The sequence below is a fragment of the Lissotriton helveticus genome, chromosome 7 (assembly GCF_964261635.1).
Source record: "Lissotriton helveticus chromosome 7, aLisHel1.1, whole genome shotgun sequence".
In the NCBI taxonomy this organism is placed as follows: Eukaryota; Metazoa; Chordata; class Amphibia; order Caudata; family Salamandridae; genus Lissotriton; species Lissotriton helveticus.
In genome coordinates, this window is record NC_136068.1 from 1,621,837,971 (window position 1) to 1,621,855,431 (window position 17,461).

The window sequence follows — 17,461 nt, forward strand, 5'->3', positions numbered from 1 at the left end:
AATCCGCGCGGTTATGGTAATTTTGGTCTGACAATATCTAAACATGTCGTGTAAGGTGTCATACGCTTTGGAATACTACCCCCTCGCCAGTTCTGGCGACGGGGGTAGCATTCCACCCCCTAGAGGGAGAAGACATGTTGGTAGCCTGTAACCCCGGTTAAAGTTGGACATAGCCTCAGCTCCACAAAATGGATGCTGCCACCGAGACACAAGTCTGACCTCCTGCTGCTGGGAGTCCTTCCAGCGAGGAGTGCTTGGACAAAGGGTTTCCTGTCAGGGGCGGTGCTAGCACCATCCCAGACAGGGTTTTGTGTATCCCAGGTAGGCAGGGCTATAGAGGAAGGTGACTGCAAGTGGCACCCCGGTGCTCACTGTGCATATGCCGGCTCAAACCAGTTCCTGGGGCACACCAGCCCCTGAGCTGGGGAGAGACCGGACAAAGGAGAGGGGTGTAACCACCCCCCTCCTAGTCCCACCCATAGGGCAGGACTTAGTCGCGTGCCAGCCCCTTTTCTCAGGATAAAGGTAGGAGCAGGCCCCCTTCCAAATTAGATCATCTTTGAATCCTGAAACTACTTTCTACGAAAGGAACTCAAGACTTCTTCCTAAGATTTCTCCCTTGAGACTAAGGAGTAGTCACCCTGCACCCGCAGGCACCATCCAAGCATCGAGGTTTGCTGCCCAGCTCAACGAGAACCGGCTTCCCTGGCACCTCTGACCTCTACCTACATCATCAGCCCAGCTGAGATTCGTGGGTGTGACGAGACCTCAAGGGACCGGCCATCTTCAAGACTGCACGACCCTTGCCCAGCACGACCACCGAGGGATCCTTGAGTGAGTGCTTTGGGGTTCGAGAAGCCCCAACCCTGAGCAGCTCCAGCACCGAAGTCCAGCCCTCCAGCATCCACGAGATCTGCGTGGGGCCCTTCTGTTCTTTGCTGCTCACCGCGTTGTCCAGGACACTTGCCCGTTGGCTAGTGGCCCTTCTGACGACGAACCACGACGACAACACCGCTGGTCTGGTTGCTCCAGACTGGCCCTTGCTCCCCTCCAACCGAGGAGCACCCCGGACCCTCCTGGTCCACTCCAGACGCCATTTTGAGTCCACCGCCTGGGCTTGCATTTGCCAAGAGTTGTTGCCCCAATCCTGGGTCCATCGACGTCGACAGCAGATACCACCGTGGGACAGCTCGCACCTCCATCCTGGTCGCCGACAACGCCTCCTGGTCCGAGAGACTGCAGAGCCCAGCGTCGCCCACTCACCTGGTCGAGGTGACTTCGCCCGGTGCCATCCTGGTGCCCATCTAATCACTGGCTAGTGATTCAGGACTTGGTCCCCTCTGCTTACAGGTCTTCATCTTCATCGATCCAGGCTTGGATCACATCGAACTTCATCACTGGTCGCCTGCCAGCAACTTCTTCTTTCAGGCTCCATAGACTGCAACGAGGATTCCCGACGTCTTTTCAGACCTATGCAGCCGCAGCCCCTGGGCTAGGTAACCTAAGCATTTCGGTGCTCCAGCATAGCTTAACTATCTAAGTGTCCAGATCCTTTTTCGTTTCAGCTCTACCTAGTCGGATTCGTCCGATAACACTAACTTTGCATTTACTAGCCTCCATAGACTTTGTTCCGCATCCCGCGTGAGAGTGCACACTCTGCACCCGATCTCCCTAGGCCTCCTGCTCGTAATCTAAAGGTTCAGTAGTCTAGTCCTAGCGATCCCAAAGCCTCTGAGAATAGTTACTTACCTGCTAGTAATTCGCATTCCACTTTTGTAGTATATGGTTTTTCGTGCCCCTCGGGCATTTGTGTAAATTGTGCGACTTTCAGTATTTCTTTAAAAGTTTTGTGTTGTGCTTAGCACCCTGTCCTCATAAAGAGTCCAGGGCTGTTGTGTTATAAATAAATATACTTTATTTTCATAACAACTTGTCCTTTCACTTGGTGTTCAAGGGGTAAATGTGATGGTAAAACAGCTGGCTTAACACGCCTTCTAGAGTTTAGCCTAAAGACTGCTCTTGTCCATGCTACTAGGATAGCTGGTCTATCAGGTTGACTTACAACCAATCATCAATAAGGGTCGTTTGGACTGATACATAGTGATCACTAGAATAGTGAGCACTGCATATCAGGCCAACTTCTCACACCGGGGACCTCAGGAAAGGCACTCATATTCTTTTTGGAACAGGCAGCTTGTATGACTAGACTCTCTGGTGATGGATGAGACGTCAAAAAAGCAGGGTCTTCAGGTGCAACCCTGTACCTTCTCGCCACACTCTTGGATACTGCAGGAGCTGAGAGTGTTTTTTTCCACACCTCCAAAATGGGTTCCGTTAAGGCATAATTAAACGGAAGCAATGGTTCTACCACAGAGCTAGGCGAATGCAAAACGTCTGTAAGAAGATTGGATTTAAACTCCACTGCTGGCAATGTCAATTGTAGAAGTTCCGCCGCCTTCCTCATCACTACATGATAAGGCTGGACGTCCTTAGAAGGTGTATCAGAGCCTGATGGCAACTCCCACTCTGGAGAGAAATCCAGGCTACCAGCGTCAGCCAGTTCCTCAAAACAGTCCTCCTCCAGTTCACCTTCCTCCATATCAGGATGTGACTCTATATACCTTTGCTCTTCCAAAAGGCGTTGCGCTTCCCTTCTGGACCTCTCCTTTACACGCCTCGCAGCCGGATCCACCAACGACTCCGACGGAGCCGGGATCGACGTCGGAACCGAATCCAATGGCTCAGTGGGATGCCCTCAAGGTCGATCTGGAGTGGGCGACGCCGGAAGCGGCGTCGACGACCTCGGCGGAGCCGGATATTGCCATGGCGGCGGCGGAGCCGGCATATAGGGCATGAATGGAGCAGGAGGATAGGAGTGAGGGACTCCTAGATTGAAGGCCAGAGGACCCATGGGACCTGAAGGTGCGCCAGAGGGGTACCACACCCTTGAAAAGACGCCATAAACGCAGATGGGTCCTGGCCTGGGGCTGGAAAGGATGGCTGGAAACCCTCAGGCTGGTCTTGTGGAGGGTTCGGATTCGGCTCTTCAACAGGCGCAGAATCCACATCCACCTGAACCTCTTCCTCATCTCGGGCCGGAGACGGATTCGAAGCTGGAATCGGCGACTGTACCCGCGACTCCGAAGGCGAGGCCTCACCTTCAGGATCCGAGACATCCAGCGTAACCACCTTAGTACGTACCTTCTTCGGTGACCTCTACCTCGAGCCCGACTCCTTACTGGGACTCATGCCTCTTCTTCTTATGCTTCCTCCTCGACTTCGAAGCATGGTCTGAAGCGGACCTCGAAAACGACTCCTCTCGAGATCCGGATCTTGACTTTGACCTCGACCTTCGAGAACGAGACCTCGAAGATTTTCCTTTCCCAGCCTTCAGCTTCGCTACCAGGAGTTTGGTCTCTCTTTCCCTCTGGGCCTTCGGGTTCATCTTCCGACAAGATGAACATCCATCCACATCGTGATCAGAGCTCAAACACCAAATGCAGTCCTCGTGCGGGTGAGTTATGGACATCATTTTCCCGCACTCCCTGCAGGGCTTGAAGCCGGTCTTCTTTGTCGAAATTGTGAAGAGACAAGAAACAAAGAAGCAGAAAGCTGTAACAATAAGGCAATAAAGTACCTATTCTATCTATCCTTACTCTAACTCTAGAAGTGACACTCATAAGTTAGCTTTCAAGCAAGAGGTTCCAAAGAGAAAAGGTGTCAGTGGTTTGAGTCTTCCCAAGAAGTCGCTCTACCATCGGATGGGTCAGCAGCATGAAGCCACAAGCAGGAAAGAAGCAAGCTAGCACCCAGGTGCTCTCTGTCAGAGGCAAGATGGAATGAGGCATCTGTCTCTCTCTACAATGCATCATATATTCAAAATTGTATTCAGTAAATGTCCCACAATGATTTTCTCACACATAGTCTACAGTAGGCACAGCCACAACATTTTCCATGACGTAGATTCTTTTCATGGCTGTCTCCATGTACGCCTCTCTGCAACAGTTCGTCTTTGGTCTCTTCTCTCCTGTGTGAACGCACCCCCCTTCACATTATCTTCGCAAGGCCAAGTTAACTGTAACTCCTTCATTGCTCAACTATCTAATGGAAATAATACTCTTACTCTTCACAACAGAGCGTTTGTCCACCTGCAACGCAAAGCATGGAAACAAGTAACATTCTACAAGAATCACATAGGAATCTAAGCATTAATTACAGAAATAAGAACATTTAAAATTTACTGTGGTTTCCGGCCTAGAGATTAAGCTAAAATAATGACTGCACCATATTATTTACTTTTAGCAGAAACGCTCACTATACTACATTACTATGTCTATTTCATCCACATCATTTGCCTAATAAACATTTGAAATACATTCAGTGTGTCACTGCGTCACATCACTAATGAGCCGAATATAATTGTGCTACATTGTTTATACGTGGCCACTACAATTCTGTGAGTAATTTGTTAGGATGCACGCTGAATCGTGTTAATTTCACAAGAGCATTTTACTTTATTCACATTTCCTCTAAAATCTAGTTTCACCAATAAAACTGAATAATATGTGAGAGCATACTACAAGAGGTTACATTACACTCCTAACAGTTACCCCATGTAGGATAAGACATTCCGCCCTATAACTGGCTATATAGCCTATTTTACTGCAGTAAGTGATTAAGAAAAATTGCACCATCCTGAAAGTAATGACACAGTACTACATCAGCGCAGGGCACTGTACTAGTATGACAGTTTAAACTATCCTCAGTACAGTTGTTAGAATGATGGAATGGCTCACTTGGTCTGAGCTCTAAGGTTTGCAAAAACCTGAAAACAAACAGGAACCACGTAAAAAGGGATGACAATTGATTTTACAGTGCTCCCAGTAACCAGCAGTGCCATACTATTCTGGATGGAGCAGGAGCAGCAGACTCCATGCCTGCCAAGGTGTTCAATATGCTAGAATTACCTCAGACTACAGGCATTTGGGCCATGGATCACCGCATTTCAAAGTCAATGCATCCAACAGAAAATGTCCATAAATGTATTGGGAACAGCTGCACTCCTCCTGGGACAGGACATTACTGTGGTCACATCCTGCGTGCAGATAACCATGTATACAGCAGCAAGGGGGCTGCTCTACTGTGAAACATTGTTTCCAATGATGGCAATGAACATTGCAAACGTGTATATTCATATTCTCAAGTGCACAAAAATTATAAACGAAGGGGTATTTGTGTGTACCAAACCTCTGGACTTAGGACATGGTAAGACCAGCATCTGTATCCCCTCACTGCAGCTACTGCATGCTACCACTAGTCCGTGCTTGTGCAGAAGGGCTAGATCCTGGAGACATTGTAGAGTTATCAATAGGGAGCACATTTTTCAGGTAAACACTAAAAGAGTGTCCTTGGGAAACACAGATTTGAAGGTTAAGCCATCCATCAGGACCAGGGGCTCAATCCATATAACAATAGAGGAACTTTCAGGGACAAAGGGTTATAGTTTGAATATCACAGTTGCCCATGTTGTCTTGGATTTTCATCCTTTCCACCACCAAGAGATAGATCTATCTGGGAAGATCACAAACAAAAAAGAGGTCTACATGGGAAGATAATCAACAGTGGTCAGGTCTACGGGTAAAGATTGTCAGAGTAGTGAATTACTGAGGATGAGAACCAGCGGACAGGTTTACCAGTAAATGTTCTTATCAGGCGGCAGTCTACTGGTGTGGAGCATCACAAGCAAAATGCTATATCACCTTAGGTAACCACCAACAGAAAAATCTACTTCTGATGATTTCCATCAGCTTGGAAGAATACTACTAAGGAGTACACTCAAAAGTTGTCTACTACAGATGATTACTACCAAGAGAAACATCTGCAATTGAGGTATAAAACAGCAAGATAGACCAGTGATTACTACCATAGGCCGAGAACATGTCTACATATGAAGATCACAAAAAATAGGATGTCAACCAGTGAATAGTATGGTTAAAAATGATCTCTACCAGTGAACATCACTAACAAAGTGTTCTACCAGTTACGATCCCTAACTGCAGAGAGTTATACACTACAACGTTACTCGAAGGAGAGAGGTCTACAATTGAAGAACGCAGACATTGGAGTGGAATCTGGGATCCCTATACCAACTGCTGCAGGCTGCCAGCCCATCTTTCTCCAACCACTCCCAAAAGATTGACTCCGATCTGATAAGAGTTGCTTGTGCAGAAGTATTAACAGCAGATGGACACAGCATTCTTCCCTACCCCCTCGTGAGTTCTTTTTGGTTTAGCACTGTTTTAGTATCATGGTACTGAGTTTTAGTATATTTGTGAATACTTAGGAAAGTCAAACCTTCAAGGAGAATGTTTTTTGTCTTAATTTGGCATAGAATTACCCATTTCATAGGGAGTCACAGATATCATAGAATAGGTAATTCTATGCTACATCTTGGTGGTGAGCAAACTACTATCAACTCTCATTTCGACTACTACACTGGTTTGGTTTGGGGAAGTTTCCCTTTGATGTTAAAGGCTTATAGATTTGAAATCTCTGTCAAAATAGAGAATTAATAATTGAATAGTAATGGTTACTGTACTTTGTTTTTGGGTTGCAGCCCTGAGGAAGTCAATGGTCAAATGGGACCAGACGAAACACGTGTTGGCTGCACTTTGACTGCGTTTTGATTTTGATGAATATATTGAAGACTGTAATTCAATGAAGTGTTGGATGTACTTTGGCTGCATTTGATTTGACGGATATATTGAAGACTGTAATTCAATGAAGAAGACAAATTGAATCAAGAAAAATAAATAATTGAACTTTATTGCTTGAAAAAGTATTTGTGGACTTTTGAGTGCTCAATGGAAATAGTTAAATTTAACAACGTATGTACTTAATTAAAGATAAATAAAAAGGAAAAAAAATTTAAAACGAGAAAATCTAATTTATACTCATGAATTTAAAAAAAATGGGTTTCCATGTTGTATGAAACTGTTATTATTCCCCATGTTCGTGTAACAAGGCAAGCCCACAATTCAGGCGCTATGCCTTTAAATCTGTAGTGCACGTCGGGATAGCGTTTCCAAACGCGGAAGTGTGTGAGATGATCACGAGCACGACCCGACTTATGAAGGTACCAGCATTCCTTTACATTGTTTACACTTTAGAAAGCATCGGAGTGTTATTCCTCCGTTTTATTTCAGTCTAACACTAGTTTTTGTAATCTTATTTCGATTTAGGATTATGAGGCTTAAGTTATTGATTACACCGCTTGATGTTTAACGGTGGATTCGCATACCACAAGCCACGGAGACCAAGATTCTCCTAGTGAAACCACTTGTTATCGGTAAGTGGTTTACTTTTTGGCAATTCATTACAGGCTTAAGCGTTTACATTATCAGACAGGTACATGTTTTTTCCTTTGAATTTTCAGAGTGCATAAAAAAATCTCGTTGTGAAGCAGTCTTTACACACTATAGATTACCCTGCGTTTGGCTCAGGGCAGAGAAATCCTTTACTTTGACTGCAAAGAGAACGGGTAAGAGAACTAGTTGTTCAACCGGACAGGGTTATGGCAGCATGCCAACACATTCCCAGTATAGAGGTATCAGTCTTAAACACATGCACTATCATCACCTCGCTTTTGTTATTTTAAACGATTTGCACTATCAACACACCGTTATTCACTCTTTGGGTTCCCCACATCATTTTCTGCTTTTTTTCCCTTTCCCTTTTCCTCATTTCTTTTCACACGTTTTACATATTCTACGAGTGCAAATTCTATTTTCACTAGTTTGTAACAGGTGAAGGTTTGTGCATTATGATGCATACAGCTGAGAGCTGACAGATGTTAACTCTTGTGTTGCAGGTTTCCTGCGGATGATAAAATTGGAGGATTTTGCTGATTTTTGAACATCTGTTTACCCATTATAATATTTTTTTTTTCCCTGATGAAGGGTTCATATGTTCAATGCATTGGGAATTTCGTTCATACTAATCAACATTTACCTCGTTGTACTATTGTTCAGCGGAACTTTATAATTGAATGAGACACATCAGACATTTGTTTAAATTGTTTATTGGTTATTATTTATGACTATGTATTAGTTATGTCTTCTTGTTGAAATTTACAGATAAACAAGGAACAAAGTTCTGAATGAATATTTGAATTCTTTTGGTTTATTGCTCAAAACATTCTGTAGATTAATGGAGAGACAACAGATTGTTGTCCTTTAAGCTGTGCACCGTGTCCAGACTTTGGGAGTCCAGAGCCTTCTTCACATTTAAGGAGATTTCTTCCATGTCATTTGGTCCTGCTCAAATATTCAAACTTATTGGGTTGAGATCCTGAGGGAACTGGGGGAGGTGCTGGAGACCACTCTGCCGCTAGAGCCCAAACTGGTCCTATTAGGCATGACTAATGAGGTAGACCTGGCCCGCCCACTGTTGATTTTTCTAGCCCTCATTGGTGGTTGCCAAGAGAGATGTGGCAAGGAGGTGGGGGTAGCTACTTTGCCACAGCTGGAGGAATGGAGGAGAGGTATGGACTTATATATGGCAGCTGAAAGGGTCACGTACAAGGCACGGGGATGCCCTAAAAAGTTTGGTAGAGTGTGGGGCAAATGGCGTAGATATCATGGCCTGGATGGAGGACTCTGAGCTTGCAGGGGCACAACAGTATCTCACACAGGACAGGGGGAAGATGTTATTGGACTATATGATGTACATGGGGAGGGTCAGGGATGAAATCGGTTGGTGCTAGCTAGGATGGAGGAGAGTGACTTGCTTTAAATGATGAATCATGGAGGGTGGGGGGCGAAAGGATGGGGTGTGTTGATCAATGCTGACATGCTTGTTATGTTTATGTACCATAAAATGCAAATTAAAAAATCTTTAAAAAAATATATATATATCTGTACTAATATAATAAAGAGAGAGCCCAAACCTTTGAGGCGGGTAATCTCAGGAATCACACCCAATACAGCGTAGGAAAGGGCAGTTGCAGCAGAAGGACATAGGCTATGCAGATGCCCACCATATACATTTAAAAGGTAAAAGAACCGTGCCAGCAAAGTAGTCTCTTGTGGGCGTGTCTGCGTTGTGCTGTGGGCGTGTGCTGGGGGCGTGACAAACGCTGGGTGCGTGTGGTACGTTCCGCCCTTCATGCCATGTCTCATATCTTGTGCTGTGGGCGTGTGCTGGGGGCGTGGGCGTGTGCAGGGCTCGTATTACAGAAAAAAAAGCGAGCGTTGTGCCCAATATTTCATTGTTTTTTCTTCTCAGGTTCTGTACATTCCAGCTCCGGGTGTCCACCCTGCTCCCTTTAAATACCCCTGCACCCCATAATCATAACCCACCCTTACTCCTTAAAATACCCCAACACCCTTAAACACTAACCCATCTTAACCCTATAAATATACCCTGTACCCCAAAACCCAAACCTATCCCTAAACCCTAAAAATACCCCTGTACCCCAAAACCCAAACCTAGCCCTGAACCCTATAAATACGCCTGTATCCCAAAACCCAAACCTACCCCTGAACCCTAAAAATACCCCTGTACCCCAAAACTCAAACCTAGCCCTGAAACCTAAAAATACCCCTGTACCCCAAAACCCAAACCTACCCCTGAACCCTAAAATACCCCTGTACCCCAAAACCCAAACCTACCCCTGAACCCTAAAAATACCCCTGTACCCCAAAACCCAAACCTAGCCCTGAACCATAAAAATAACCCTGTACCCCAAAACCCAAACCTACCCCTGAACCCTAAAATACCCCTGTACCCCAAAACCCAAACCTAGCCCTGAACCCTAAAAATACCCCTGTACCCCAAAACCTAAACCTAGCCCTGAACCCTTAAAATACCCATGTTCCCCAAAACCCAATCTACCCCTGAACCCTAAAAATACCCCTATACTCCAAAACCCAAACCTAGCCCTGAACCCTAAAAATACCCATCAGTGTCATCAGTGATGTCATTTGAGATGTCATCAGTGATGTCACTGACCATGTCATGAATGATCTAATATGTGACATCATCAGCAGTGGATTGCGGTTGCGCGAAATAAAGTTAGTACAACTAACTATATAGGAGCAATTTCATTGGTTTTGTATGAGTAAAATGTCCAGCTAACTAGAACACCACTAAAACTTATAGTTTTTTGAGTGAATTTCAAAGGTTTTTTAAAAACGAACTCCTCACTATATAACTCCTGAAATCTATGTTTTTTTCAGTGAATTTCAAAGGTTTTTTTAAATGCTAATTCCTAACTATATAAGGCCTGAAACCTATGGTTTTTTCAGTGAATTTCAAAGGTTTTTTAAATGCTGATTCCTAACTATATAAGGCCTGAAACCTATGGTTTTTTCAGTGAATTTCAAAGGTTTTTTAAATGCTAATTCCTAACTATATAAGGCCTGAAACCTATGGTTTTTTCAGTGAATTTCAAAGGTTTTCTAAATGCTAATTCCTAACTATATAAGGCCTGAAACCTATGGTTTTTTCAGTGTTTTTAAAAAAAAAAATTGATTGGTTAACTGGCTTATTAAGTGTATCTTAGTGAATACATATATTAGCGAGTAATGTTTAAATATTTAAATATATGCATGAGTGATGTAATATGTGACATCATCAGCAGTGCATTGCAGACGTGCAAGTTATAGTGAGTCCAACTAACTATAACGTGGGAATTTCAATGGTTTTATGCGAGTAAAATTTCCAGCTAACTATAACTGGTGTGAAACCTATGGTTTTTTCAGTGAATTTCAAAGGTTTTTTAAATGCTAATTCTTAACTATAACTGGTGTGTAACCTATGGTTTTTTCAGTGAATATATATATATATATATAAAATTTCTATGGCAAAATGAAACCCCTCATTTTGTTCCTTTTCAAATTAAATGTATTAAGTGTTACCACTTTATTCCAATCAAGATGACTTCAGGTGTGCCATACTTTTGTCATAAGTAAGACTGTTAGCGTTCTAGTGGTTCTTTAGAACACTCTGGGACATTCTGTCATTGGGCTATAGTTGGGCTACATCTGGCTGATATTTGGGCTACATTTGGGCTCTTTTGTCTCTGGTGGCCATCTTGGGAGACTGCATATCAGAATGTTTTTAATGAAATATAAGCGGATTTGAGAAGTCACTCAAAATGTGCCCTAATTTTTCTTTCTTCAGCACTAATCATAATTTCTATGGCAAAATGAACCCCCTCATTTTGTTCCTTTGCAAATTAAATGTTTTAAGTGTAAACACTTTATTCCAATCAAGATGACTTCAGGTGTGCCATACTTTTGTCATAAGTAAGACTGTTAGCACTCTAGTTGTTGTTTAGAACACTCTGGGACATTCTGTCATTGGGCTATAGTTGGGCTACATCTGGCTGATATTTGGGCTACGTTTTTTTTTTTTTTGTCTCTAGTGGCGATCTTTGGGCTACATTGGGCTACATTTGGGCTCTAACATATATATAGCCCAATGTAGCCCAATATATATTTTTTCAAAGTTAATTTTCGTAAAAACCACTGGAGCACATATCTTGAGACATAGCAAAGGCACATCGGGCTACCAGTCCCTACAATTTTGCCAAGTTTGATGGAAAACCATTCAGCCGTTCGGGCTAAAAGTGAGTCCAACCGCCCTATGGAAATTAACATTGGGAAAACACGTTTTGGGACCCCCCTTTTATCCCGGCCCCCGCTTGACGAATCCCCCCCAAACTTTCAGGGAAGGAGCGGAGCGCCGCGAGGCAAAGTTAAAAGTTAAGGAAAATTTCAGGAAGATTCCTCAACCGGCGCCAAAGTTATTCCCAATAGAATGTTGCGATTTCCGTATGGAAAACAATCCTAACTATATATACCTACTGGCTATCGCCAGTAGGTAATATATATATATATATATATATATATATATATATATATATATATATATATATATATATATATATATATATATATATATATATATATATATATATTGCTGGCAGCCATTACAGGACTCGGGGACTTAAGTCGTCTGTTCCCGAAGCTAAAATATATATATATAAAGGGGGTACTGAGAGGGCACTCTCCCTGTGCCCAAAAGGAAAAAAAAATATCTCAATTTTTCGCCGCAAACATGCGGGACTCCCGCAGGATTGCAGCAAAAACAAATGTAAAAAAATGGAAGCCACTATTTTTTTTAAATATATGGTGAGGGAAGCATGAGTAGGGCCCCCTCCAAGAGCCCATTTTGAGGCCCGGACACCCATCCCTGAGGCCAGGTATCTTCATTAAGGAGAGGGGGTGCGCAGCCCCCTTCCGAACCACGAAAGGCCCTGCTGTTATATACTCAATCAATCAATTAATCTTTATTTCGCATCATTTCTATAGCATATAAAGTACATCAAATAAAAACACCAATTTAGGTTAAAACACATCAAATTACAAAAATCATTCCAGTATAATACATTTCAGATCATCATAAAAGATCATTATACAACACTTCATTAATCAGCACAACATTAAATGTCATCAAAGAAGACCATAAAAATTACGCCAAGGAATAACATACAAGAGGATCCACTCTCTCAGTGTCTAAAATTATATCTACTGAGTAGGGGCAAAATCCACCATTTTTTTTTTATGTAAAACTGTTTGAGATGACAACCTGTCACAAGGGCATAAAGGCATTTCTCCTAAACAATAGACATGACCTGGATACCCCAGCATCACTGGGATATCATTTAACCGGAACCACACAAAGATAAAACAATGCTGGAGGTTCGTTAGTATGCTAAATAGGTGTGCAAATTCTCTGTAATGGGTGGAGACATTAGATATGACATCACCGAGGACTTCTTGAAATTAACTGCCATACTCTCTTTCCCCGCCTATGCTAAAAAGATTTCCTTGATTCTCTGCTTTGTAATAAGCTAGCATCTGTGTGGATTCTCATATAATTCTAATAACCCCAGTAACCTAAATGGACATTTTAGATATTGCAACCTCCTTCTTTTGTGTACAGGACCCAATTTCAGACAATCCCTAAGAATACTCTGGTTCAAATTTACCGTCTTCATTCTCCAAATCGAATGCCACAGTAGCAAGGACACTAAACTGATTATTTCTGATAAAAATGATGCTCCAAGTTCCATATGGCAATTAAAATTCGAACAACTGCGGGGAAGACCAGTATAAAAACCATCCTCTATTCGCTGCAAAATATCAAGTGCCACCATGCCCCAGACTCCTGCCCCATAGGTGGCCCTAGATATAGCTTTTGCATGATAAACCTTTTTTATTTCCAGGATAGGTCTAGACCTAAGTTTCTTAATGAAGGTAAAAATTGCCAATATGTTTTTTTTCAAACAACAAGGCTCTACTAGCTACCATGTTATTCCAGGTGTGCTTGGCGTTAAATAAGATCCCTAATTAGGAGAGGGAGTTCACCACCTCCAGCTTTCATGTATTTACATAGAAGGGTGGCAATTTCTTAGGTCGATCTGAGATTAATACAAAAGATTTTGCCTCGTTAATTCAAAGGTCCAGCTCCATAAAATTAGTGTATACCCAATCAATTTCTTGCAACGCTTTCCCTGATCTCGCAATTAGCATGGCATTATCTGGGTATAGTAAAATTGGAATGGGGGCGAGATTAATGTATGGAAAGTCAGGGGTAGAACCAATCAATGCAGAAACCACCCCATTAGGGTAGATTGAAAATAAATAGGGGGCCTGGAGTCTGGAGGGACCACCCTACCTATAGCTTGAAAAATATTGCTCAAGAATGGAGCCAAAAGCTCTTGATGTTCTAAAACAAAATGTATTGGGACCCCCTTCCGGCCAGCAGCCTTATTCAAGCTACACTGGGCTATCGCACACCTCACCTCTGCCAAGGCAAATGCCAAATTGTCCTTAGATTCAGCCATCTTCGAAGAATTTGGAGCGTCCTCCTCCTCACCACTCAGGTTTCTTCATCCACATGTAAATCTAAGGCCTGGTCATTATCCTATTTAAGGTTAGGGGCGTCATTCACTTTCCAAAAGTCCCAACTATTTTTCGATCTCAGGCTCTCCCAGGCCTCTTCTTTCAGGAAGTTTAATTGAGCCGGCAAGGCTTCCTTATATTGTATGTGCAAACTCTTCACTAATCTCTACGCAGCATGTAAGTTCTTTAAGGACTTTGAACAAGTGGAATCGAACCAGCGCACACTTGGCATCTGGTTGTGGGAACAGGACCTTGTCAGACTGCTTTTGGTATAGCCCAGAATATCCTTGAAAGCTCTCAGACTCTACCAAATCCGGGTTGATCTCGAAGCATATCAAGACATTATTCAGTTACTGGGCAAATATCGAAGGGTGAAACTTATCCTTATTAACCATCTCCCTTTGAGATGAACACATTTCTACAAAGGCTCCGGGAACTTTTCACCTGAGAACTTAAGCTTATCGTGCCAATTCTCTAGACAGATGAGTGCAGCGTGGTCACTAAAACTAAGGGGGGTTCAATTTAATTCATAAACCCTTGTCAAAGTCTTCTGATGCCAAAACATAATCAATTGTTGATTCACTCTCTATGCTTCCATACGTCTTTGTTAACTGCCCTATATGGATGTCTATTGTATTAATCATGGTTACGTTTCAAATAATAAGCAATACCATATTCATTATGGAAAAAATGGGGGGTTGCCCCCCCATCAACTATCCCACATACACGCCTAGTAAACTGTTTGCAACTATGTGCATTAAAATCACACACCCATAAAATATTAAGGCTTTAAGGGTGCACTACACTAATAAAGTCTACTTCCTTTTCCAGGAGGGCAACCACATCTTGCATGTTTTCTTCAAAATCCTTGTAATGGAAATTAATTTAAAAAAAACAATCCCAATCATTAGAAGCTTTACATAACAAAATCTGAAAGGGGGATTCGTTTTGGAATTTTCAAACCTTAATTCTAAATGTGTTAGAAATCAGAGTAATGATTCCTCCTCTTGCTCTACCTGCCTTGGAAGGCAAACATGTGGTTTGGAAAGAAGTATCGTGAAGACATAGAATATTATGGTTAGTCGCTAAGCTCACCCAATCAGGGTTCCCCAATTTCTGCCTCAAACTTGTGACATTCTATGAAGTCAGTTTCAGCATAAACCTACCCATCTCACTCATCTTTACTTCCCTGTGACTTCTGGAGGTAGGTTGGTTAATCGTTGGACAACTCACTAAACCAGTGTCCAGTTAATCACTCCACGCCAGAGCCTCCAGTGGAACGTACCGAATATTTCAATCCTTATTTCAGATCTGGCAGGCTCTAGGATTGGCAGGGGAGGGTATTGTGAGGAAATATACCTACCCCACCCAATCAAAGGAGGGGCGGGGCATTTTTGGTAGTCTGTCAAAAAACAGAAAACAAAGGCAAGGCAAAAAGTTTGAGAATCAATTAAAGGGGCGCTAGGTAACATCCTCAACAGATCTCCAACTAGTCTGTGATCATAAAAATTAATCACAATACAATCACCATCAGTTTGGGTACAGACCTACCCAATCCACTCCCTCACCATTATAATATGGTTCCTAAGTGCACAACTCCAACTGGCAAATCTTGATAGCCAATGAGTTCATTTTGCTATATGCTGCTCTGTTCACTCTATATGTCCCCCTCTCAATTCAGGGACGTTAGCCAGGATTAAAACATAGGGGCATGCAGCTGCGGGAAGTTCTAACTTTCCCCTACACGTTACCCCCCACTCTTCTATGGGAGCCAACTCCCTCCCTCATCCCTCGATCAACCATACCTTCCCTTTGTTCATTTGTCAGAGTAACTCACTGACCCTGGGTTATTCTGTCTCTTCAATGGATGCGACCCTAAAGTAGACTTTGCTGCTTCCCATTGGCTATCTTTACTTGGATTTTACAACCCTCACCCGATGGTGCAGGGGATATGGGTGTTCCCACAAGTCCATCCTCTGCCCCAAATTCACTTTTAGCTGTCATTCTTGAGGTCGCTGTGAAATAAACGGCCAACTGGCCCTGGCCCCTATTTGGCCTTTTTTGTCAGAGTCCTCTCCCTCCTCTATCATACACCCATTGGCAATGATGAGGGCAGTAAGGCTGTCTTCGATTTTTGATAATCTACACATTAATGGCTTTATTAGTGATGAAAGGGCGCTTTACAAGTCTTTGGCATAAATCATGGATACATGTATTGTCTTTTGGTTCCTCTTTAATGGTAGCAGTCTTGTGTTCCTTATTCACCTTTGAGGCTGTTTTATTCTTCGGTCCTCCCTATTTTCTCTTGACTGGCAGTTCACATGGCAACGCTAAGTCATCATCACAAGAGCTTATATGCTGGCTACTTAATCTAGCTTTCTCTTTCCAATAACACTGCAGGATCCCGAATGTCCTCCACTTGGGAAGTCACAATTGCATCAGAAGAAATTCTTACCTAGAGGCGTTGCTCCGTTAATTCTATTTCTTTCAATAACAAACCAGCAACCCGAGTTAAGACCAAGTCCAGAGTATTAATAGTATCTCCCCGTGGTCAGTTTGATTAGCTTTTCTCTTACCCATAATCGTACACAAGATCCAACAGCTTAGAGGGGGGCCCAGCCTCCTACAGGCGATGACGGCCATGGACGTGCCCATCCTTGGCCTAGGTTTCACCCGGACGCCTCCCGCCCTGCGCGTCACGCTTATCAGCACATGTGAATACCGCAGGGGCTGATGTGGTCCTTCTTCTCCTCGCAAGTACCGGTCTCCCCCAGCTCCTCCGAAAGTTTTCCAAGCGGCTGTTATATACTCATTATGATTTGTTATATTGTTCTATTATGCAATAACTATTATCTGGATTTCTTTCATGCTCTCTTGTGTCGCGTTCTCCCTTTCCCTTTTGTCCTCTCTCGACACCCATCCCCCCCCCCCTCTGTCATCAGCTGAGCGTTCTGGAATGTTGACCAGACGACATCCCGGTTCTTCTCACTGGCCTCCATACTCTGTGTTGGAATATTCTAATAAACCACAGTTATACTTTTTTCGTGGATTGTCTTCATTACAAACTGGCGACGGGCTTCCAACACAGCCGAGTCAGCGTGCAAGCAGGAAGCCATCTCTTTAACTTTCAATGAATTAGAAATAAGTGAGGAATCTACTCTTCACCACTACGAAGGACTCAGGCACCTCTCGTATCAGGTCAGTGAATACGGAGGACAAGCTCGCGATTTACTAGAAAACGGGATCCATCCTACTAAGGGAGTTTACTTGTGAAACCTCGTAAATTAAGTTTCACATTTACATCAGCACTTTGCTCACTGCATGAATCCCTCATGTAACATTTATTGTTGGTTCACAAACATTTATTTTGATCTTCGGGGCGAATTTGCAGCAATTGTACCTGTTTGTGTTGTTCGCCACAGTTGAGAGCTTCAACTGTCAACCTGCCAACCATCTGTCAGCTGTCAACCAACTGCTCTCCTCCAACC

At 43.2% G+C, this 17,461-nt stretch overlaps 1 protein-coding gene and 1 long non-coding RNA gene across 2 annotated transcripts in view; one reads left to right on the forward strand and one right to left on the reverse strand.

The window, feature by feature from the left end:
- The window catches only part of C7H19orf81 (chromosome 7 C19orf81 homolog), a 576,103-nt gene that overhangs the window by 481,259 nt on the left and 77,383 nt on the right, over window positions 1–17,461 (reverse strand). The gene's annotated exons all lie outside the window — the stretch shown is intronic.
- LOC144770618 (uncharacterized) lies at window positions 7,096–7,979 on the forward strand. The gene is made up of 4 exons (XR_013598955.1): window positions 7,096–7,135; window positions 7,242–7,348; window positions 7,436–7,540; window positions 7,871–7,979. It is a non-coding gene; the product is annotated as an uncharacterized LOC144770618 (long non-coding RNA).